The following is a 26,561-nucleotide window of genomic DNA, read 5'->3' as shown; positions in this document are numbered from 1 at the left end:
GTATTAGTTATTTATGTACCCCATTTATATTTTATGGCGTATTATGTATTAGTTATTTATTTTATGTCGTATTATGTATTGGCGATTGAGGAAACAACATACGTTAAAAGAAATGGACGTTTATTAAATAGTAACGACTACACACATACAACAACAAGCAACTTAAATAACGAAAAACAATTAACTTAACCAACATGCATATTAAAAATAAGGGACATTCTTTAAAAGATTCCATGTATCTAAGTGGGCAAACTCGCTACCATCATATTCAAAACGGTATAGTTCCAAAGCCACCTTTCGTAGAATGTCTTCATCTGTATTTGCATGTTCGTTATCCAACTCGTTATAAATACGTTGAAATTGTTTCACCTTTATTTTCAAATCCAGAAGCTTCGCTTTGACATCTCTTCTTCTTCGATATTGAGTACGCCCCATTAAACGGTGAAACAAATGACAGACACGAGACCAAAATGATCCAGCACGAACTTGTGGGGGACCCGGTGGAAAATCCTCCTCTACAGTTATAATCCAAGCTTGAACCGAAGCGACCTCCTCTGCGTTCCTCCATATATGTGGTGAGTCCATAATTGCATGGGGAGAAGTAATACGATATAATTACAACGGATATTAAAATCTATTTATAATGAGTCCTTATTTTCCTGGTGCAATGGCTTGTCAATTCAAGCAGCAATGTATTGTGTTGTCATTCGACGGGGGATGACTTGTCAACTCGAACAGTGATCTGTTGTGTTATAAGTATAGTACACTGCATTCGTCAGTTAATTTTGACTATGAATTGCAGACATATTAGAAGATTGGACTGCGATTTTGTGTAGAAACTACTATAAATTGACATTAAGTTAAATAAATAGTTTACTAAACAACCAATACAGCTGTTCAAATATTGTTTTTTAGATTCTACTCTCTTTGTTTCAATCAAAATGAGTTCTATATCATGGAGCAATGAAGAGTTCTTGGTTCTTACACGTGCTTATATTCATGTGTACGAGACAAGCAAGTTGAACGATCCAATGTTTTGGAGCCGTTTAACCAATATTTTCAATGCTGAAAACCGAATGGCTACAAGAAACGATTGTGACGAACTAGACATCTTAGCAAGATGGTATGAAATGAAAACCGAAGTTCTATTATTCAACGATCTTTATACCAAAATTGACGACACCCGTTTAAATGCTACTGAGGAGGTCATCTTGGAAGCTGCGAAGCTGCGAAGGAGGAATACAAGTCATTAAGTAACGGGTTGGAATTCCAGTTTGAAGCCCCTTGGAATATTTTGAAATATATCCCGTTTGTTTAAAATCTATTTTAGTTTATTATGTGAGTACTAGGTTATTTTCATGTACTAGGTTATTTTCATGTATTTCGTATGTATTTTGTATGTATTTCGTTTGTTTAAAATCTATTTTAGTTTATTATGTGAGCAACTCGTATGATTAATTTGAATTAATAAATGTCCATTGCATTAGTTTTCACAATACATTAGAATACATTACTAACAAGGATTCCATGAACCATTACAAACATTACAACAATTACATGAAAAACAACGACATAATACGAACAAAGCATTAACGTAAAACACAAGTACATGGGTTATTCTGAACATAAATTAGAGCGGTCTACATGAAATACTGTTTATTTTTAACAACCTTCCAAACTTCCTCATATTCGAAGTCTCTGCCGTCATGCTCACAGATGTAAAAATCTGTAACAACTTCCAAGAACTCTTCTTCGTCCCGATAACGAACATTGTTACTTTTCGCATAATTACATGCTCGATTGAACCATGTCACTTCTTCCTTTACATCCATCCACTTAGTAACAACATCTGATTTTTCTCTTTTTTGTCCTTCTCCCATCTCATGGTTAAACAAAGATGTTATGCGAGTCCATTCATCACCAATTAGGCAATGTGGGGGAGCAAGTAACGATACACCATCCTTAACACTTAGCCAGCATCGTGTTAGAACTAACACCTCGTTTGTCGTCCATGGCCTTTCAGAATTGGAACCAGGTACTTCATTCGAAGAACTTGCTGCATTCGACGACATTTCTAATAATGGGAGTTCGTTTCGTTTAGGTGATTTGGGTGTTTGGTTTTTAGATCTTAAACATCTATTTATATAAATAACAGGACTATGAATTAAAACTTTGACTATGAAATGGTTACATTTGGACTGCGATTTTCAACTTTATGCGGTGATTTATCATGTCAAACTGTCATTTATGTCTTGCCACTTAAGGGTTCCACTACGATTTGCAGGTTACTACAGTGACTTGTCACTACTGTCTAGTATGTATAAATACCACTTATAGCAAAAGTTTATTACAATGTAGACTTTATTATGAGTTCCTCACACAAATTCGAAGTTTGCTCATGCAACGAAATAGATTGTTACTACTGTGATTCGGTAGACCCTTTTTTTACACCCTCTTCAGCCGGGCCATATATGTCACATGAAAATTTTGAAGAATTGAAGAAGGCTGAAGAACAACAAGAAGAGGACAAAGAGTCATCCCGACTTCTCATTCAACTTGCTAATGATATTGCATCGGAATGCAAACAAGCTCAAGAATGGATAGACCTCAATAAAAATAAAATCAAAGAGCATAAAGATTGGATAAAAAAGAGTAAGAAGGCAATCAAAACGACTGAAAAACGGCTTGCTGAGAAGGATGAGCAGTTGATAAACATTATGGTAAAAAAGGATCGTTTGGAAGACAAAATGAGAATTAGGGATGACTATATAACAATGGAGAAAGAGAAGTACCCATTGCAGTTCCCTGAGTTTAAAAATTAGTTACAAAATTGTTGTAATATTATCATTATACAGATTAGGTTGCAAAAGGATCGTTTGTTGTTTTTTTTAAATAACAAGTTGCCAATATGAAAGCATAGCAATGTCTTGTAAGATTTAATAAAAATATTACAATACATAATAAGTTACCAACTCATCATTAGTCTTCATTTCAAGGTTGTTTTATATCAAAATCAGCGTTATAGGTTTGTGAGCAACTCGCTAAACCACCAATATTAAATGCCATTTTTGCAGTAGAAATTATGTGACGTGCTCCGCTACCGGACGCCCTTCCAGTACAATTATTTTTCGTGAGTCCTATTTGACCACATGTAGAACGCTCTTTTATAATTGGACCCTCGCCTTGGGATGGAATGCGGTCTGTGTTTCTTGGCCTACCTGGCTGACGTTTATCCATTATTGGTGGCTTAACAATCATCAAATCATCGGGGATCTCCCATTCGGATGGCTTTGGCAGAGGGTTTATTGATTCCTCATATGTTTTCCTCAGTGTTTTGGTAAAGTAAGCATTTAATGCATACCTCGAGCAGTGTTGGTAATTGTTCACTGTTAAACATCTTATGACATGACCACAAGGTATCACATCAAGTTGCCAATGCCTACATGTACATGTCATATGTTGGAAATCAACAATCACATTTTGTGCCCCCTTTTTGACCTCGCATTTCGTATTTGAGATCATGCGAACATCCCATTTGGTAAAGGTTTTCTTGTTTTCTTTTACAACTTCATCCGCCCAAGGGGTAAGTATTGTTGTTGCTTCCGCTAAAAAAAGAGCCAAAATGAAGAAGTTAAGATCAATAACATCAAAATTAATAAAACATTAATATTAAAAATTTACTTAATACCTGCAAAGTTACGTTTTTGAAACCACCATTGTTGCATTGTAGCACGAAAAAAATCGATCAACATAAGTATTGGCACTTTACGTGCGTGTCTAGATAATGCATTTATAGACTCCGCACTGTTGGAAGACATAAGATTGTATCGGTTCCCTTTAAAATGTGCCCTTGACCAAGTTTCTGGATTTATACTTTTTAAGTACTCCCATACTGGTTCTTTTTGTCTTTTTCATAACATCCATGGCAGCATCAAAAGCATCAACTGTGTACGCCTACACGCCTCCCAAAAAATTCCTTTAACCGTTTTACTCTTGCCGAGTCTAGATACTATGTTGAAATACAAATGGACACCACATATTCCATGATGAGCGTGAGGAAAAATGTTGGCAACGGATGTTGCTATAGATGGAGACCTATCAGATATAATTGTAAGCTCTTGCATATTTCCTATGCAATCACGTAGTTTTTGAAAAAACCATGTCCAAGAATCGGTACACTTATTTTTGCATATACCATATGCAACCGGTAATATTTGGTTTTGTCCGTCCTTAGTAACTGCAAGTAACATGGTACCTTTGAACCCGCCCTTTAGGTGAGCTCCATCTACTACTAGGGTCGGTTTACAAAAATTGACAAAAGCGCGTACCTACAATACATTGTATATCTATTCAAATACACCAAAATAAATATTAAAAAATTAATATAATATTATAATACTAACCGAGCAACCGAGTGCGGCGTACAAAAACTCAAAGCGATCATCAGCATTTGTTTTAATATGTGTGACAGTACCCGGATTATGTTTGGCCAAGTTGTGACAATACGTCGGAAATTTGGTAAAAGAATCATCTTTCGTACCTCTTAACGACAACAATGCATATTGCTTCGCAGGCCATGTATAATGGTATGAGATATTGATATTCAATTGAGCCTTCATATCATTAACAATATCTTTTCCCCGATAAACTCTACTATAGTCTTCAGCCAAAACATTAGCAACATATTCACCCAAAAGGCCAAAACATATTTGTTTTGCTTGTCGATGATTAGGTTGCAAAAATGTTGAAGAACATGTGTGTACATCAACAAATTTCTTCACTTGGAAAAGTCCATCAGAATTTTTAATTGCTTTTGCTCTTAGTAACCAAGAACAATTTTTCAAAACGCACACAGCTTCATACCTTGATTTGGTGGATCTACTTGTCCTCGTCTGGAAACCTTCTCGAAGACATTTTTTACCAAACACCGCTTTAAAAGTTCTTTGTTCTTAAATATACTCTCACATTGAATCTTTTGAAGATTCATGTCTACCATCTGTGTTGGAATATCTTCATTAAGATCAAGTGGGCATTCTGGTACAGGGGGCATACCGTGAAAAAGGTTATCGGGAAACTTAGCTTTAACTTCATCACCCAACTCATCTCTATCGGAATTGCTTTGTAGCTCGGTTATATCTAAACGTACATCACCAACATCAACATAATGCCCGTAAACATGATTTTTTTTCATTTTTTTTACTTGAATTTTTTTTTTAGTTTTATCTACCACACGCCTATTTATAACTTTAACTTCGTGTTCGGCAACATCATCACAACAACCACCCACATCATTAAGATAAGTACCAACATCATCATCACCAACATGCTTGTAATTCTCAGGATCCACATAGTGAATAGGTGAATAACTAACATTAACATTTTCAGCAACACTATGAAACTGAGGTACACTAGAAGTATTGAAAGTACCTATCGGATCGTTGCTCCCTTTATAACTGCATAAATTACCAACAAGCTGGTTTCCAATTTCACCACCCCCATTAACCTCCTCAACTTCATCAACCACCACAAACACTTTCACAGCCCTTCCTCCACTACATTTGATTATGTTTATCAACATTCTAACATCCATGTCTTCAACTATAGCTATATAATAATTCAATTCAGGATGGTGGAAACGAAGACCAATTCTATATTTGTCTAACAAACCAATTTTGCTTCTTACCAAAGATACAAAATCACTATAACTAATATATTCAGAAAATATCAAAGCAAATTCAGAAATACCTCCATGTGGACATACGTATTCCATATTAGTTCCATTAACTTGTCATCTCCCACCGGTTACAAGACAAACCAAATATTCAATCATTTTTAGAGCAAATTTTAGAGAAAGTTCCTAAGCAAATAACAACCAAAATGATAATTTTCTACAAAACTTTTTATATAGCAAAATGATTTCGTAGTCAAACCAATTGATTTCATAGTCAAACTAAAAAAAAATTCACAATTTCGCAGATGGGATGAGAGTAAATCGCAGATGGGGCATTTCCATCTGCGATTTTACCCTATATATAGAGAAAAAAAATAAAAAATAAAAAAATAAAACCATCTGCGAATGTAGAAGTAGCTAAAGCACAGTTGTGCTTTAGCTGCTTGTACATTCGCAGATGGAATGGTGATTTCGCAGATGGGGCATTTCCATTTGCGAAATTGGGGGCTATTTTTGCAATTTCGATTTTGTTGGCTATTTTTGTAATGTAATTAGTGTAAATGGCTATTTTTGTCATTTTCTCTATATATTACTCTTAAGGTATTTATACATGAAAATTTAAGCGTTAATAATTTTTTATAAAAGAAAATTTACTTCGCCTACAAATGTGAAACATAGAACATATTAAAGTTAAATGGTTGCAGTGGTATTCGGAAAATAATTTAACTATTTTAACTCTATATATTTCAAATTATAATATTTTAATAAAAATATACAATGATATATATATATATATATATATATATATATATATATATATATATATATATATATATATATATATATATATATATAGTTGTAATGTACCTAAGTTTAGGTATAGAACCTTTTAAACGACGTAGTTTTAAACAAAACAAATTCAATTTCATTTTCTCGTAGTTTTGTATTAATATAATATCATTGAATTAAGTTCAATTATGGAATGAAAAATATCAATTATATATATTTTTATTGCAAATAATCATTGAAGTTGATAGAGAAAATAAAAACCAATATTTTTTTAACGAATATAACTCAAACATTTTGTCTTTCAATTGAAAAACTATATCCAATGATTTTGTGAAAATCTTGATTGAGTTATCACATGTTCTTCTTTTATCTTTTATTCTTTTAATTTTCATTTAGAATTTAGTAGGGTTGATTAAATAGTCACTGACTTTTAATGTTTTAAATTCTTAGACACAATGAATAAAAAAACACAAATTTGATCAATTTAGTAAGGCGCATGATTAAGGAAGAATAGTAAAAGAGATATCATGGTTACTAAATTTGATTAATTTAGTAAGTCACGTGACCATAGGATTATATAAGCGTAGATACATGACAGCCACATATTCCCTAAGTCATATATATATATATATATATATATATATATATATATATATATATATATATATATATATATATATATATATATACTAAGTTATAACCCGTGGAAACCATGGTTAACAAATTAAAAGAATATTGATACTTCGAAGACATAATATTAATTAATGATTTTCAAACATCTATTAATTTACAAATTTAGATGATTTGTTTGTAACAAAATGATGGAAATATAAAATTCTAAAAGGCCAGTTCATTGTGCACACACATTCACACAGATAACAACTACACTCACAACTACATACATATTACATCTTTTGCAATCACACCCATATATAACAGGAGGCACACACAAACACAACGGTTGATAATATATTAATTTATGTAATATTACTTAATTCAAGATTAATGAGAGAAAGTAATATTATATAAAAACAAATAAAATAAGTCGAGTTTGCACTACTTAAAATTAGAAATTTTGAATTTTATTTCATAGATTAACTTATAATTGTAATTCTCTTTTTAACTCGAAATAGTTTTTTCTTATTATTTTAACTTATTTAGATAAAGACAAAATTACAAAAATGGTCCTGTGGTATGCATTTTTTTGGGGTTTTAGTCCAAACCTCGACTTTTTTGATTTCACGGTCCTTTTAAGCTAGTTTCATTGTAACTTTGGTCTCCGATAAACTTGAAAAGACTAATTTACCCTTTTAATTTGTTTTTTCATTTACTTCAATTTTTTTTTATTTATTTAAATATAAATGTTAAATCAAATTAAGAAGGGACCCATCTCTCTCTCAGACAGGTGCTTTCAGTGACAAACCTAACTGCTTACCTCTCCCTCATCTTATTCCCCTCTGCTTACCTCTCCCTCATCAAAAATAAGAACTTTGTATTCGTTTGTTTTCAAGGTATCAGAATCATCTCGAAAAAAGGGAAAGGATGACTCGTGTTTTTGTTCTGAGGGTTTTTCTACTGTTGGGCCTTCTTCATCATTTAATAATACAAACAGGTCGAGTTCTTCATCTTCATCGAGTCCACCTCAAGCTCAGGTTACATGGGACGACATCTAAGAACAACTTCTTTCTGAAGATCTTCCTGTAGAAACTGTTGAAATAAATATAAACGAGGGTCTTGATGTACCCACTACTGATAAAAGCAAAGATGAAATCCATATCCACCTCCACCACCTGCTCCGCCTACTCTCCCCCAAAACCATCTTCAATAGGTTCTAATTCCCAGAGATTTACGCCTGGTAATTCTACCGTTTTACAAATTGGTTCATCAAGAGCCACCGCTTGGCCGGTTGTTTCCACCAAATCGAGAAAAAATGTGTGGGTCGTATTTGGAAATTGATGGGTAAGTTTTCAAATGTTATCTCAAAGCTTTCAGAACTTCCAATCTTATCGCTCTTGTTCAATTATTGAAGTGGTGAAATTCCTGATGAAATTTAGGGAATGAAGAAGATGGAAGTAATTGATCTCGAAGGAAACATGCTCAATTGAAATTTAAACTCTAATTTCAGAGATTTGGAAAACCTTAGGGTTCTTGACATTGGGTTTCATCAGATGTTTGGAAAAATACCCGATTCATTATCCAATTTGAAGAATCTCCATGTGTTTAATCTTGCAGGAAATCATCTAAATGGAAATCATCTAAAAACTATTTTTGTTTAGGAATTTGACTTCAAATGTTTGAAATGAGAAACTCAAGAGTTGTTCTTGTTCTTTTATTTAGCTTGTGTTTTCAATTTGTATTCAATGGTGATTTAGAAGCACTTCTGGAGATAAAGCCGTCCATTGATCCTTCAAATTCATTGCAATGGAGAGGAAATGATTTCTGTAAATGGGAAGGGGTTCTTGAATGCTTGATTTATGTAAGGAGAGAGAGAGAGAGAGAGAGAGAGAGAGAGAGAGAGAGAGAGAGAGAGAGAGAGAGAGAGAGAGAGAGAGAGAGAGAGAGAGAGAGAGAGAGAGAGAGAGAGAGAGAGAGAGAGAGAGTAGTGGGCCCTATTATTTATTTGTTTTTAATATTAATATATAAAGACAAAATTGCAAAAATGGTCCTTATGGTATGCAAATTTTTGGGGTTTTAGTCCAAACCCCGTGTTTTTTGGATCCTTGGTCCTTTTGGACTAGTTTGTATATGGAATTGGTCCCTGGACTTAACTGCCGTTAAATAGGATCTGTTAAGCCCCTCATATGCCTCACACATGAGGGCAAATTCGTCATTTCATATGTAAGGGACCATTTTTGCATAACCCATTTTTTGGCTTATTTGACCTTTACCCCTCATTTACTGATTTACATCTCTCTCTCTCTCTCTCTCTCTCTCTCTCTCTCTCTCTCTCTCTCTCTCTCTCTCTCTCAACAAACACAAAACCAATTAAACAATAACCAATATTCCCCTTCTCTCATAAAGAATTTGGTGATCAGAAGCACGCAAAAAAGAAATTCACGATTTCTACATCTAGTTCAAATAAGAAATCCTCTGGTACTCAATCGAACTATCATCATTTTCCAAGTATCGATTTTTGTATTGATTGCAAGGCGAGTAAGGGGCGTGCATACTACCGTTTGTTTCCTTATCTCGCACCATCGTTGTCTGCTCCTTCCCTTCTTTGCCCTAACCCGTTTTCCCTCTCATCATCGCCAATACGCCTGCTCCTTCCTTCTTTACCCTAAATCCTCACATAAACTCGCTATTTTCTCTCGTGTTCTTGATTCTTGTAAAAAAACCTCAAATCCACTATGACCCAGTTCGTGTTCATTGGAGAAGTTTTTGGTTACGTTTTTTAGAACTTGAACAGAGAAGGGGAAAACGATGCTCGGTCCAGAACATTCTGTAGGAGCAGGTAATGACGATTACAGGTGCATGTGCTGGAGCATTGTGCTTCTATAATTGGAGATTGACTAATCTAGGTGGGGAAATCACCGGCTCTACAACAGGTTTTATTGTAGGTTTGATTTTGATTTTAGATCATACCAATGATGTTTCCCCTTTTTGTATCTGAAAAAATCGATTGTAAAAGTGGTTTGTACAGTGGTGGGGAACTGTTGGGAGATGAAGGTGAAAGAAGGGGTGATGTGTATGATCGTAGGTGCAACTGGTCGGTATGGTGTTCGATATTTGGGTTCATCAATGTGTGTGTGTGTTGAATCAAGTTCATCAGTGTGTGAAAACTGATAACAAGTTGAGTCAGTGTGTGCAGTTTGTTGAATCAATGTGTTGTGCGTTGGATATGTTTTTCGGGTGTATGTGTGTCTTTTAATACTGAACCTTGAATTTTTGTTTCTAAAAGATGAATAGATTAGTGAAGAACGTATCTTAACTAGTTAATAGAAACCTGAGTTCATGAACAAACAAGAGAGAGAGAGAGAGAGAGGGAGAGAAAGAGAGAGAGAGAGAGAGAGAGAGAGAGAGAGAGAGAGGTGTCCTCTATTATTTGCAGGTTCAATGGAGCTGAAGGGAGTTGCTAGTGTTGGGGAAAGTAAATGAGGGGTAAATGTCAAATAAGCCAAAAAACAGGTTATGCAAAAATGGTCCCTTAGATATGAAATGACGAATTTACCCTCACGTGTGAGGCACATGAGGGGGCTTAACAGATCCTATTTAACGGCAGTTAAGTCCAGGGACCAATTCCACATACAAACCAGTCCAAAAGGACCAAGGATCCAAAAAACACGGGGTTTGGACTAAAACCCCAAAAATTTGCATACCACAGGGACCATTTTGCAATTTTGTCATATATAAATAAAACATAAAAATAAACTATTAAAGAAAATGAAAAAACAAACTAAAAGGGTAGATTGGTCTTTTCAAGTTTAACAGGGACCAATTTCACAATGAAACTAGTTGAAAAGGACCATGAAACCAAAAAAGTCGAGGTTTAGATTAAAACCCCAAAAAAATGCATACCACAGGGACCATTTTTGCAATTTTGTCTTTAGATAAGTCATAGAACTTTAATTTTTTGGCAAAATTTCTAATTTAAATTGTTCAATCGAGATCTATGTTGTTTATCTAACAAATTGGGTTACTAAAAAAAGACCAAAAAAAACCAAAAAGAACCAAAAAAAAAAAAAAAAAAAAAAAAAGGTCATAAGTTGAATTGAGTTCCAAATCTAACCCCTAGGATTAAATTGAAAAACCTATGCTTTATTTAAACAAATCAAACTAAACCAAATCTACATCTTTCAAAGTAAAAGGTTGGGTTGTTCAAAAGCCATCTTATGGACCTTACGAATGAATTGATACATGTAGGGAAGTTATCAATCACTTCCTCTCAAAGATGCTCATGATTTGAATATCTTCAAATAAACTTGAACTTACAACTTAAGACCGTCTGGTACCTTATTCGAACAAAACCAACCTCTATATAAGTAGCAACAACACCACCATGTTAGCGATTGTTGCAGAAAATTTTACTACATTCTCTTTGATTGTTGACCATGGTTGTAATAAGGGTAATTTGTTGACCAACCTGGGCGGAAATTTCCCATGTCGGCTATTCATTGATATATTTTGCATGTGACAGCAATACTTTAACACGAAAAATAAATATACATTGCTATTTTTTGTATTTTATAAAAACATTTTAACACAAAAAACAAATATAGATAGCTATTTTTTGCATTAGACTGCAACATGTTAACTCAAAAACTGAATGTAGATTGCTATTTTTTGCATTAGATAACAGCATTTTAACACAATAATTATTGTATATTGCTATAACATTTCGTATGGTCCTGTTGGAAGCTTTAGGCTACCTACTCTCCTTCTAATCTCATTCATATAATAAGCCAGTCTGGTTTATTAGATAGTGAGTGATTTGAATTTGACAGTAACAATTTAGCACAAAAAATGAATATAGATTGCTATTTCTTGCATTTGACAGCAAGATTTGAACACAAAAAATGGCAGAAAAGTTAAGAATGTAACCTAGGGGATGGGTGACGGTTACCAACACATATGCACCTTTTCATTTTAAACCGTGTAATAAACTGGTATGTGACTAAACACACATCGCTAAAGTTCTGCAATTGACCCTACACATGAATCTTCGACTCCTACCAAACACACATGAATCAATAAAGTCATAACAACTATGAACCTTGTCTCAGTTTATACTAACAATATCAATGATTAAAACATAAATAGCCTGACAAAGCATGTTGATTCTATTTGTCTTGTTGAAAAGCTCGAGAACTTGTGAAAATGGGAAATGAGAAAACAAAAATACACAAGTATGATTACCTATTGTGAGAGAGTAGCACAGCGACACTTTAGCACATCCCCTGTTTGGTCTTCAAAATCGAAACGGAAAAATAACAATCATTACCCTGTAGAGTTATAGTGCTTATATAAGATTAGATTTTTTTTTAATTTACACAATTTCAGAATACCAAACAAAATACCAGAACGGAGATCGATAGAATTCCATTAAAAAAATATTCACCTCAACCTACAATATCAAATCGAGCATAATGAAAAAAAAATCAAAATGCAAGATTAACGAAATGATTCTAATTTAATCACAAAATCATTCCAACTAAAACAATAAATGGTGTTACAGAAAGCACCAAGAAAACGGGCTTAAGACAACAAATAAGTCAACAAAATTTAAGAAATTATTAAAGATGCTCTAACGAGTGATCAGTACTTTGTAGATAGAGGTTTCTTCACCAAAAAATTGAACATAGGATGTCAAAAAATCAGTGTTTCCAGATAAAGAAAATACCATAAAACATGATAAAAATATATACGCGAACTTCATAAAGAAAAAGAGTAGAAAAGAAATTGCACAATATAGTTATGGTTGTTTTAGCGGACCTAGTATCAGCGGTACTGAGCGAACCTGGTGGCAGAGAAATCGTTGGATTTGAGGGCAATGTTTAGATCTAGGTTGATTCAAAGTCAGATATAGGGACGCCGATAGTATATCGCAGTGACGGTGGTTAGTTCGGTGGTGGCCAAGGAAGGCGGCGTTGAAGACGGGTAGAGTAACTTGGGTATAAGGATGATAGATACAATACAGATAGTGTGCCTTTTAAACTTCAATTTTGGTGAAATAATTGGTTTTCAAAAGAAAAATCAGTTCCGAAGAAGGCCAATAAGGAGAGATAGCAGGCGAGATACCAGGATTCAAAATACCTTCTAATTTTTAGTGCTGATTTTTAGGGACGTGACTCTAACTTTGGTTTAAGGAATAGGCGGGAATAAAATTAAAGGTTTAGGACGAGATGCCATGTGGCAAAGAAAGGCGTAGAAAAGATAATATTATGTGTATATTATAATACTATGTTACAACCCGTGGAAACCACGGGTAAAAGTTTAAATTTTTTTTTTATTAAATTAATAAGATTTAAATTTTGTTTAACAATGAAAAGTCATGGAAATCTTGATCTATTGTTCTTCAATTTCTACAAAATATTTGTGAGAGACTTTGTGAAAATCAAATATGAAATATCTTGCGATGCATGTCCTGATTTATTGGAATTGCTATTAACAAATTTGTTAGAGATACAATTGTTTTTAATTTTACTCAATTGGTATGGATTCAAATTATACTTTCCTTTTAAACTTGGAAAAAATAAATGAAATATAGCATTACCAATTTACTAAACCACTGGATGAGTAAAAATTTGCATCACATTGATCATGAATAAACTCGGGTTTAAATAGACTATATGGTGCATTGAATTTTTCTTTTACAGGATTTACTATTGCATTAAACTTTCAATTTAGAAGTTTTCCATATTGTTTTTGGGCTTTAAGTTTAATTTGTGAAATAAATCAAATTTTATATATTTCATAAATCAATTTTTTTTTATAAATGAATTTAATTATTTACATAATCATCAAAAATGATTTTATATTATTCTAAAAACATGTATAGTAGTTAGTTTCCCAGAAATACAAAAGGTTCTTAATCATCATTTACTATTTAATTCCTATTTTAAATAATATACATTAAAAAAATTTAAAAAAAAAAAGACGTTTTTAAATAAATATTATAATAAAATTTACTTTATATATGTTTTTATCATAAAAGTTAATTTGACAGCTTCAAAAGACTTCAATTTTTAATTTTTAATTTCACTGGTGAAAACCATTCATCATTTTGACTTTGACTGCTATCTATTTTGCTAATCAAAAGATCATACTACCATATCACTTAACCCTATTCTCCTTTTGTTGTCGTTGTGTTTGAGAATAGATACCCCCATCAAACCAACCCATTCTTTATAACTTATCCCGAAAAAGACCATATTGCCCTTTTCCTCTATTTTTACACCAAACCTATTTTCCACCTAGTCTTCCATATTGTAATCTTTATTTTTTCCATCACAAATACATCTAATTAATAAAAAGATTGCAATGTGAAGTGAAAGTAATGTTTGTGTTATGATCTAGATGCATCTAATAATAAATGGGTATACAAATATACTAAGTTTTAATACTAATATAAATGGAAGTTTTAATCTAAATTTAAAAAAAAAAAAAAAAAAAAAAAAAAAAAAAAAAAAAGACCCCTCCGAATTGTATTGATGCTCCTAGTAAATGTCCTTCCAAGCTTGTTAGGTGTCTTGCCTTCTTTTTTTTTATAATTCTTCTGTCTTTTTTTAAACAGCTTGTAATGTGGGGATGTCACCAAGTAAAGATGCACATAATACATTTTCCAAATCATATAGTCACCATAGTGGATGCGACATCACCTTTCAAGTTGATCAAACTCTTTTTCTTGATCTTGACATCAAGACCAGAAACCATTATAAGTAACCAATATATTGCAAAAATTACATTAGAAACCAATATACGAAGAGTCTAACTCTTTAAAAATGACATTAGAAACCATAATAAGTTACCAATATATTGCAAAAGTTAAAATATTATTATAGAAAATGAAAATAAAACTCCCTCAAAAAATAAGGGTAAAATGGTCATTTACCTTAACTTTAGACGGCTGCAAACAAGAAACTCTCTTTTTTTATACTTACTTCACACATACATCATTTTAGAAATGAAAATGACCGTATAGTCTACCAAAGATTGAAGATAACCAACATTTATACTTGAAGACAAGCTTATTCGAACCTCTTAGTAAATTTGGTCTACAAAATCTATTGGTTTCAAAAAGGCTTAGTCCTAAACCTGCGTATAAACCAAACATAAACCTATAAATACATTAAAAATAAATAAGTAAATAAATAAATAAGAGATCCTTTTTGACAACATATGCATCCCACTTAGCCACTCAACAATCTTGGATCTTGAAAAGAAAATGTATTGGGTAATGTAGGTGAAGGATATGGAATGGCTTTTCCAGCATCCATTATTGTGAACGCATTATGCACCTTTACCTAGCAGTAACATCAGAAAGTTGAAATAAATGAGCAATTCTTATAGTTTTCACTTTGTGTATAAAAGGCACCTGCAATCAAAGGATCATTGAAAATTTGAAAAGAAATAAATCGAATAATTAGTGAACTAATAAAGTAATATTTTACAAAAAAGTACGTAAAATTTCCATTTTAAAACTATTATCTTTCTTGCTACTTCATTATACTTGAAGTTTATGAAGTTATGTATATGATAATCAACACAAACTACAAAAACCAGGGTATTGAAGTCTCTTTAGATATCTATGATCCATTGAAATGACTCGTCGAATCTCTGTGAGGGGGACATGAATCAAAAGAAAAAGTAAAGACAGGTCTTGCAGAACAAAAACTGGTTGTGACAGACTCTACCTTGATTAAGATTAGGCTTTCATGCTTCACAAAATTTAAAAGGAATTTCATTGAACATTTGGTAGGCAACTCACATGAGTTTTAGATGTAACCTAATCTGATTAGAATGTAATAGAATATGAGTAGATAATAACATTAAACTCAAGATCAACAGTTTTTTCAACTTAACAAAATCAAAGTTGTAAATTCGATAACAAATGTGGACTCTAGAAGTTTGGGTTGAGATTTTGTGGTCATATAGAGAAAAAGAGATTATATAACTTGACCTAGACATAAGAGAGATGCAGAGCAGTATCCTTATCTTCATCTGGTTTAATGATTTATCGTCAATTGGTTTAACGATTTTGTAGCAGAGAGAGAAAGACCGGGAGCATACAACGTCTTCATTGCAACCTACAAAAACAAAGACAAGCATATAAGTGTTTGATCGACAAAATGAAGACATCAGGTTTCCATTGAGAAAGAAATAGAACTATTAAAAAGATAAGCAAATCAATTCATATATCTCGTCGATGTCGGTGCGTAAATTACTACTTGAATTTGGGAGGATTTGAATTTTGATTTTGATTTTATGGAGAGATGAATGACTTTCCTGATTTATTGGGATAACGAAAGAAGGAAAAGAATTGATCGGGTTCTAGTCTTCTATATTATAAAGATGAACAGTAATTTAACTTAGAGAAGAATTGGGTGGAGGACATGACACGTGTAACTAAGGATTCTTTTATTAAGAAGAGAGATACTAGTTTATAACCCGTGAAACCACGGCTACAAAATTAATTAAACTTTAATAGTTAGAACACAAAATTATTAATCAATTATAATCGTTAATTTAAATAAATATGTGAAATTATATCACCTTATAATTTGTATTAATTTTATTTGAATTTTGTATTCCATTGTTATTAATTTATTGTAATTAAAGTGAAAATTTTAAAATTTGAAATAGAGAATTAATAGGTTGACAAGTGACATGCATTAATTAATAGGTTTAATATGGTGACATATGGCAAAAAAAGAATAAAATATGTATTAATTAGGAAGCCTAATATCATGACACATGTCAAAAGGAGATTAAAACTATTCTTTTATTAGAATAGAGATAAGAATACGATTACAATATATATATATATATATATATATATATATATATATATATATATATATATAGTACATATTTACACTTTGTACCCTTCTACTACTTAGCTATATTACAAACTGTCTAATATTCCCCTACAAGCTAAGGCCAGGTAACGACCTGCAACTTGGACAGTAAATCAGCAAATCGTTGAGAAGATAAAGGCTTTGTAAAAATGTATGCAATCTGATCATGAGTGGAAATAAACTGAACAGAGAGTTTCCCTCCAGCAACTTTGTAACATTCCGTTTGAAATCAATTAAATAAATAATAAACTCGGAATCCCTGAGACGTAATTATTATGAGTATTTTAATGCCAAATGTTATAAACTGGATTTCGAGGGTTAAAGTGTAATTATGGGGTTTAAATTGTAAAGACTTTTGAGGGTTGAGGGTCGTTTGGTATCTTTTGGACATAGATTGGAAGAATTCTTGGAACCAAAGGACTATATGGTAAATTTGGGACTTCAATTGAAAGCCTTTTAGGATGGAGGGACCAATTGTGTTAAAAGGGTCGAAGTGTATTATGGATTCGGGGGTTTAAGACTGTGTCCTGCTTTCCCTCATTACACCTCCAAACCCTAACCATATCTCTAACTTCAGCTGCCACTTTACCAATCTCCAACCGTCACCCCCCCCCCCCCTTGTGCCTCCCAATTCCTTCAAGTTTTCCGACCAGACAAAGATCCGAGTGGCCACCATCGTCCATGTCGTCGACAGGAGCCATCCTCCAGCACGTCGCTGTCCAACTGCCGATGGGAACCAAGAACGGGCGTCATCTTCTTCTTTCCTCCTGTTACATCGCCACTACCACTTCAACGGAGGTTTCACCACCATCTTTTGTCGTTGTTGGTCGATGCTGCTATCATGTTTCCGCCGTGACCGCCGCCTCCGATTCCATTCCATAGCGACTAGATGTCGCCGCTGCCATTCCATTGAAGACCAAGATTCACCAATGTTTTCGTTTAGGAGGCTGCTACATCCCAACGACGCCCTCTGTTTGCCGTCGTTAGGCATTTCTGGCGCCACCATCTCCGATCGTTGTCATCGCTAATCTTGTCACCAGCCACCATTCCTTCCACTTTCCGGTGTCGCTGCCACCGTGAAATAGCTCTCACCGCCGCCATGAGCCACCAGGTGGGTGGCTAGAGTGTACTCTATATTTCGAAGTGCGTGTGTGTGTATTTTGTGTGGCTGGGAAAAACCTAGAAAGCCACTGCCACCACCGTGAGGTGGTGGCTGCCACCTTTTACCACCACCGGCCACCATAGGGTGGTTGTGTGTGTGTGTCATTATGAGTGTGTAGCTTTGTGTGTGTTAGTGTGTGTGTTTGGTTATCTCGTTGTAATATTGTATTGGTCAGAATAGTAAGAAAACTCTAAACCACCACCGTAGGGTGGTGGCTGCCGCCACCGGCCACCGTGTCGGGTGGCGGTGCGCTTTGCCTCTTGTGATAGATTCGTTTGGGGTGCTAGAAACCCTAATGGGCTCAAAGAAGCTCTAATGGGCCCAATGAAGCTTAATGGACTCTAATGGACCCAATAAAACTCATATGGGTTTAATAAGATTTTAGTGGGCTAATTAGGCCCAATAAAGCCCTAATTGTCATAAAAGGCTAACAAATTGATAAATGGGCTAATATTTGGATTGAAATACCCTAATGCCAATGAAAACCTAACTTTAAGAATTAATCGTGTCACACACGAGAATTATTTAATAACTTGAGATATTAAATAATAATCATTGGCAAAGATTAATCTAAGCAATATTGGACTTAATGGATTAAGTCCTTAATGGGTTAAGTAGGAAACTTAACCCTAATCATCATTTTATGAGAAACCCTAATTTCACTTGGGTTTATTGTTGGACCTTTCTATTGGGCCTGGATGTTTGGGTTATTAAATGGGCTATCCAAGATCAAGCAAATGGTCTAGAGTAATTTAATGGGCCTAAGGTAAGGCCCATGTAAGGGACTTAGGCCCAATTTGGAAAATTGGGCCATAGATGGGCCATAGTTTGGGCCTTAATGATTATATGATGTTGGGTCTTAGAATGAGACCATGTATAGGCCTAGGCCCAATTTGGAAAATTCGGCCATGTGTTGGGCTTTGATTCCTAGTTGACTTTGTGCCTACGGATTGGGCTTTGGGCTTGAATAAGCCAAGCTAGGGGTAATGTAGTAATCACCCAAAGAATGTACTTATGATTATGTATTGGGACCCAATTATTAATTGGGTGTTATTTTGGTGTTGACAGTTCGGGAATCTGTCATCCAGCAGCTGGGGTCGAGTCTGCGGGACTTCAGCAAGTGTGGGATTGTGTCTTTGGGACTTCAGCAGTGTGAGGTGAGTTCACTTCGAGTAGCGGTGGGTCTACGGCCACAATGCCGGCCCGCCAGTAGGAGTTGTTGTTAGATGATTGTCATTGTGATAATTGTCTATGTTTGCTACTACCTGTTATGTTTATGTGCTAGCATGATATGATGTTATGTGATAGTGGTAGTAGGGGTGAAATAGTCCTCGGTTACCGGTCGATAGGGCCGAAGGGGCAGATTAGTACCCAACTATGCTAGACAGATTATGATATATGTGATATGATATTATGTGGTAGTAGTAGGGGGTGAAATAGTCCCCACTTACCGGTCGACAGGACCGAAGGGGTAGGCCAGCACCCAGATATGCTAGGCAGTATATGACTTATGTGTTTATGCTATGCTTTTATGTGGTAGTGTTAAGGAGTGAAATAGCCCCCGGTTACCGGTTGAAAGATACCGAAGGGGAGGCCAGCACTCAGATATGCTAGGCAGTATCCGGTCGAGAGGACCGAAGGGGAGGCTAGCACCCAGATATGCTAGGCAGTATCCGGTCGAGAGGACCGAAGGGGTAGGTTGGGCACCCAGATATGTCTGACAGTATATGTATGTTATATGATCGTATGGTATGTGGTATGATGGGGGAACTCACTAAGCTTTGTGCTTACGGTTTACAGTTTTGGTTTCAGGTACTCGTTTTCAAAGAAAAGGAGTCGGCTTGATCGCAGCGCATCACACTATGTTTTCCGCACATGAGATCTTTGTGATTACACTCTGATATGGTTTTACGATAATGTGTTTTGATTATTGACACTTTGGTTTTAACATGAGATATTAATATGAATGTTTTGTTATACTAATGGTTTTATATAATAATGTATTTAAAAATAAAATTTTTGGCCTGTATTTTTGGGACGTTACAAACTTTTTCTCTGAAAAAGTGGAAATCAACCTCAACATGTTTTGTACAGGCATGAAAGACAGGATTAGCTGATAAGTATGTGGCACCCAAGTTGTCACACCATAAAATCGGGACTGATGTCATTGGAACCTTTAGCTCTCTAAGAAGAGCTTCAAGCCATGTGACTTCAGCAACAGTGTCAGCTAGAGCTTTGTACTCGGATTCCGTTGATGACCGAGATACAGTTCGTTGTTTTTGAGCTGACCACGAGATAAGATTGTTTCCAAGATAAATGGCATATCCCCCGGTGGATCGACGGTCATCGAGACTACCAGACTAGTCTACATCCGAGAAAGCACACAAAGACGAGGCATAGGCGTCAGTATAGGCATGAAGAATAGACCCCGAGTCATGTTTGATCAGAAGCCCATAATCAGATGTCCCATGAAGATATCGTAGAATTCTTTTCACAGCGGACCATTGATTTTCAGTCAGTGAATGCATGAACCGGCAAACTTTATTTACAGCATAGGTAATGTCTGGACGTGATAAGGTGACATATTGAAGGGCACCAACAACTTGGCGATATTGAACCGAATTGTCAAACAAGGGACTGTCTCCAAGATATAAATTTGCAGTTGTAGTAATCGGAGATGGTACCGGTTTGCATGTGAGAGATTTGCTCGTTGAAGTAGATCCAGGATATATATTTTTTGAGATAAAATCACATCCGAGTTCTGTCGAACTACCTCAATGCCCAAAAAATACGAAAGCGAACCCAAATCTTGAATGGCAAAACTTTGACTCAGATTGTTAATGATCTTATCAATGCCAATAGAATTGTTACATGTAAGAATGATATCATCAACATATATCAGCATATATAAAAGTGTGCCCTTAGAGGAATACATAAAGAGTGAAGGGTCAGTTTTGGATCCTTGAAACCCAAGGTTATGCAAAGCCTTGGTTAACCGATGAAACCATGCACAGGGTGCCTGCTTTAGCCCATATAAGGATTTGTGAAGTAAACAGAGGTGATCAGGTTTCGTTGAATCAATGAACCCTAGTGGCTGGCGTAAGTACACTGTCTCATTGAGTTCTCCATGCAAGAATTCATTTTGAACATCCAACTGTCTAAATGTCCATCTTTGTGTAATGGCAAGAGAAAGAACTTTACGAATAGTAGTAGCTTTGACAACGGGGCTGAATGTTTCAAAATAGTCAATGCCTTGTTGTTGCTTAAACCCCTTTGTGACAAGTCGTGCTTTGTAACGAGTGACTTTGCCTGTTTGATCTCGTTTAAGTTTGTACACCCATTTACAGTCAACCACATTTGCATTAGGAATAGGTGGAACAAGAGACCATATGGCATTGCGCATTAGAGTTGCGTATTCTTCGGCCATAGCAGCCTGCCGTTGAGGGGATTTGTTGGCACTGGCAAAGGTTGTGGGCTCACTATCAGAGGAGTGGGTGTTGGTAGTATATGCGTAAGGGTTAAAGGGAACCCGTGGTTTGGGATTTTGACGAAAATTGGGTGGTCGTGCACGAGTTTGGGGTTGATCGGTGTGCACAGTAGCAGTCAGCTCGCTAATGGGAGCAGTAGGCTGGTTCGGTGAGGAGGAAGATGGGCTGGAAGGAGAGTCTTCAGTAGGAGGGTTGTTAATAGGAGTGGTAGTAGGTATGGTAGAGTCGGGTGATGTAACGGGTGTATCAGATGGAATGGTGGTAGGTATAGTAGTATCAGGTGATGGAACGGGTGTAGGGTAACTAGAGACATATGGATTTGAAGGAGAAGGTGGTATGGGTGAGGTTTGTAAGGTTTGTAAGAAGGGAAAATGTTTCTCATCAAACCGAACATGACGGGCTATGTAGATGCGATCGATTTGTGGGTCAAGGCACCTGTAACCATGATGAGTAGGACTGTACCCAAGAAAAACACATGAAAGAGACCGAAAATCCATTTTGTGTTTATTGTATGGACGAAGGTGAGGATAACACACACAGCCAAAAAAACGTAAAAAGGAGAAATCTTGTTTGTGAGAAAAAGCATGCTCAAAAGGAGAAACATTTGACGAAGTACGAGACGGCATGCGATTGATTAGATAAACAGCCGTGTCATAAGCAAAATGCTAGAAACGAGATGGCACGCCAGATTGAGCGAGTAAAGTGAGCCCTGTTTCCACCACATGTCTATGGCGGCGTTCCACAAAACCATTTTGCTCACTTGTGTGTGGACATGAGTGACGATGAATGATGCCAACTGGAGAAAAAAAGTTGGAGAGATTTCGGAATTCTCCACCCCAATCTGTTTGCACAGATTTGAGTTTGGTGTTAAACTGTCGTTCAACCATAGCAAGAAAATTCTTAAAAGTGGCATAAACATCAGATTTCTGTTTTAGAGGAAATATCCACATATAACGAGTAAAATGATCAACACACAATAAGAAATAATTGTGTCCATCAGAAGAAGTAACAGGAGCAGGCCCCCAAACATCACAAAACACCAAATCTAAAATACGAGAGCTATATGATTTCCCTATATGACAAGCATTACAAGGAATAGTTGAAGTTTTATGTAAAATAGGAATAGAGTATTTTGATAACATAGAATTTAAAAGCTATGAATGCGGATGACCAAGCCGTTGATGCCATGTATGGACAGGAGCACGAACAGTTGTGAAGACACTTCTAAAGACCGGATGAAAAGACGGAAGAGGAAACGAGTAGAGCCCATGTTCACTTGGACCCGTGAGGAGGGTAGTGTGTGAAATCTCGTCCTTCACCGCATAAAAGGTATCATGAAATTCAAAGAAAACATTGTTATCATGACAAAATTGTTGAACAGAAAGAAGGTGTCGTTTGATTTGTGGAACATGAAGGATATTGGTTAAGGAAAAAGTTTTATTTGGAGAGTAAAACTGAGATGAACCAATATGTAAGATAGGTAAACCCTTACCATTGCCAACATGAATAGAGTCCTCACCATAATATGGTTCAACGGTGTTGATGCTAGAAGAATCTGGAGCTACATGATTGTTTGAGCCTGTGTCAAGAAGCCATGAAGGAGCTTGTGAACGGTAGTTAGCATGATTGGCTGAAGATTGTTGCCTGGTGCGAAAAGTGGTAGGGTCACGGTTGGGGAAATCGGATGGAATATGTCCAATACCACACCGGTTGCATGTTCCATAAACCGTATTCTGATTAGATGCCCAATTGAATTGTCCTCTATTGCTTCGATTGTTTGGACCACGACCACGTCCACGGTTGTTTGTGGTGTGACCACGTCCACGGTTGTTTGTGGTGTGACCACGACCACGCTTATGCTGAGATGAAGAGGTAAAGAATGCTTGTGACTGTTGGGTAATTGGTTGTAGGTTGAAACCAAGTTGTGAAGCAAGCTGATTTAGAGCTTGCATGGAATCCTTTTGTGAGGGCAATGGCTGATGAAATGTTCCTGTGGCAGCAGCATGAAAAACCTGTGGTGTTAGGATAACAGGAGCTGATTGTTGTATCATGTAATCATGATCTGAAAGAAGTCCATGCAACTCGTTGAAGGCTGTGGGAACCTGTCAAGCAAGGAGAGTAGATTTCAAACCATTACAGTCATCACGAAGACCTGCAATCACAAGCATGACAGGATCTTTCTCTTTAAAAGATTCGCCAATATTAGCCAAAGCATCAGCATACTCTTTTGCCCGATTGAGATATGCAGAGGATGTTTCGTCTCCAATCATCTGAATCTTTAGTAATTGTGTTTTTAGGGTATATTCCCTAGAAGATGTATGTGGAGCGTATGCACGCTCTAAGGATAACCAAATGTCACGAGATGTAGTAATACCTTGAACATGAGGAAAAGCAACCTATGAGATTGTAGAGATAATTAGCATTCTTACGTGAGCATCATTGGCGACCCATATCGCATAGTTCGGGTTCGGCTGGGATTGTATGGGAGCATCTTTGTCTGATGATGTTGCTTGTTCAATCAGTGGTGATGGGCAAGGGACGGTACCATCAACATAACCAATTAGGTTGTTTGTGATAAGAAAAGGATGAATCATTGTTTTCCAAAATCCATAGTTTGTTGGTGAGAGAGTAAAACCGAACTTATGGGAATTATGAGAGGTTTTCTCAGCCGTTGTGAAAGCAGCAATTAACGCCATTGTTAGTAAGAAAGAAAGAAGATGAAGATTAGAGAAGGTTTGGCGGCAGCTAGGTTTAGCGATAATTGTGCTCTGATACCAAGATAATCAGATTGTAATATTGTGTGTATATTATAATATAAGAATACGATTACAATATATATATATATATATATATATATATATATATATATATATATATATATATATATATATATATATATATATATATATATATAGTACATATTTATACTTTGTACCCTTCTACTACTTAGCTATATTACAAACTGTCTAATAAAAAAAGAGACATGTGACATGTTAAGGTTTCATTTATTAGAAGATATATATATATATATATATATATATATATATATATATATATATATATATATATATATATATATATATATATAGATGAAAAAAAAACTTTGCTGGATATTTCATTCACCACGATACACTCTAATTCAAAAAATTGCAAATATATATCTAATGTTAGAGTAAGTTACAAATTTGGTCTCTATGGTTTGGTAAAATTTTTATTTTTGGTCCAATTTTTGAAAAGTCGACTAAACATATTCTTTCGTAAGGAACCAACGATGTATTTTTATAATACATTGTTGGTTCCTTGGTCCATATAAAAAGACTAAAATAGCTTTTCTATTTTTTTCCTTTTATTTCTTTATTTTTTTTAAATAATATGGGATCCACATCTCTCTCTCTCTCTCACAACCATCCTCTATACTGTCTCTCGTATTTCTCCTCTTCCTCTCTAGAGAGATTACATTGTCAACCACCACTAGTGTCACTCTTCTTCACCATCTTCATCTCTCCGCTCACTCTTCTTCCCATTGTAGTTGACCATAGGAATCAACGCCAATAGTTCCATACTTGAGAACACAAATGAATGACACCCACTCTAATTCCACCATCCCTGCTTTCCTCTTGCAAGTATGCAAGAGCACCACCCACATATCGAATCATCCCCTTCGGGTAATCCTCGTACTACATATTGAGATAAACCATAAACCCACCATCGCCTCTGATTTAGGTATTGTTATTAGGCTTTTATTTTGATTTTGATTATGTTTTTCGTTTGAAACGATTCCCATCTCTATATTTTTATTTAGGTTATTATTTTTTATTATTTTTAGACAAAAACATTTGAAAGGATTCGTTTTGATAGGTATGGGATCGTTTTAGTGATGTGGAGTTGGGGTCGATGATTGACATAAATCACATTGATTTGTCGGTGTTAGTTTTTCCAAATCAATATCTTCTGTCATGTTCTTGTATCTTTTTGTTTTCCAGTACGAATTGTACTTTTTTTAGAAAGAAAAAACCATAGTTAAATGATTCAGTAACGTAGAGATGGGAAAGATGTGAGGCAAGTGTTGGGAAAGATGTGAGGCAAGTGTTAGTGAGTTGGAGGTTGTCAAGAGTTGTAGAGGTGGTCGAAGGCATTGTGGGTAGTTAGAAGTGATGAGAAGACTATAGTGTTTAATGACATGAATGCAGGAAGAAGAGGGTTATGGGTAGGTGTGCGGGTAATGGTAAGGGTGGGGAGGTGAGTCCTTGTGGTTTTTATATTTATTACAAATCAAAAAATAGTAAAAGAAAAAAAAATTAGGAAGGGTGCAATAGTCTTTTTATTTAGACAAAGGACCAACCTTGTAATTTTTTGGAACACAATTTATTAACTTTTCAAAGTTTGGATTAAACCTACGATTTTAACCAAATTATAAGGACTAAAACTGTAATTTACTCGTTATGTTATTATAATTCATGAAGAATTGTATTGAAGTCGGACGCAAAGTACAGATATATCCTATGGAGTACAACGAGTGGTTGTACTGGTAATTACTAGTTAGCAATGATAGTACCATACAATTTCGTAGTACACAATTGACCATTACTATATATATATAATCCTTGCTATCTCCAAGTATATTGCGACAACCAAAGAAAACAAACAAATGGTAGAGGCATCCAACAGGTGCGACATGGGAACACATGTTAAATGTGCAACAAATCACATTCCGCCATGTGTTCTCAGGTCGCCCCTGCAGGGTTTTTCTCTGCTCGGATTCGGACTGGCTTATTTATTTCCTTCTGTTCAAATCTTTGGGGGATCGAGTGAGTGTTTATGAATGTTGTTTTGCTTATATTGATATTTTTTGTTTTTTTGTTTTTTGTTTTTTTTTCTTTGTTTCAGGAAGATGACATACGGGTCTTATACGGAAACGTTTGATGCTGTTATAA

At 35.3% G+C, this 26,561-nt stretch overlaps 3 long non-coding RNA genes across 3 annotated transcripts; 1 reads left to right on the top strand and 2 right to left on the bottom strand.

Annotated features, from left to right (window-relative positions):
- Positions 1–2,913: 2,913 nt before the first annotated feature.
- Positions 2,914–4,318, bottom strand: LOC145051196 (uncharacterized). The gene is made up of 2 exons (XR_013683456.1): positions 3,689–4,318; positions 2,914–3,605 (listed from the first exon to the last, which is right to left on the bottom strand). It is a non-coding gene; the product is annotated as an uncharacterized LOC145051196 (long non-coding RNA).
- A 3,537-nt stretch (positions 4,319–7,855) lies between these two features.
- Positions 7,856–8,796, top strand: LOC145051195 (uncharacterized). Its single transcript, XR_013683455.1, has 2 exons — positions 7,856–8,419; positions 8,515–8,796. It is a non-coding gene; the product is annotated as an uncharacterized LOC145051195 (long non-coding RNA).
- A 3,223-nt stretch (positions 8,797–12,019) lies between these two features.
- LOC145051194 (uncharacterized) lies at positions 12,020–13,253 on the bottom strand. Its single transcript, XR_013683454.1, has 2 exons — positions 12,893–13,253; positions 12,020–12,402 (listed from the first exon to the last, which is right to left on the bottom strand). It is a non-coding gene; the product is annotated as an uncharacterized LOC145051194 (long non-coding RNA).
- Between the last annotated feature and the right edge of the window lie 13,308 nt (positions 13,254–26,561).

The sequence above is a fragment of the Lactuca serriola genome, chromosome 5 (genome assembly GCF_051521515.1).
Source record: "Lactuca serriola cultivar US96UC23 chromosome 5, Lser_US96UC23_V15, whole genome shotgun sequence".
In the NCBI taxonomy this organism is placed as follows: domain Eukaryota; kingdom Viridiplantae; phylum Streptophyta; class Magnoliopsida; order Asterales; family Asteraceae; genus Lactuca; species Lactuca serriola.
This window is presented reverse-complemented; position numbering and strand designations above follow the sequence as displayed.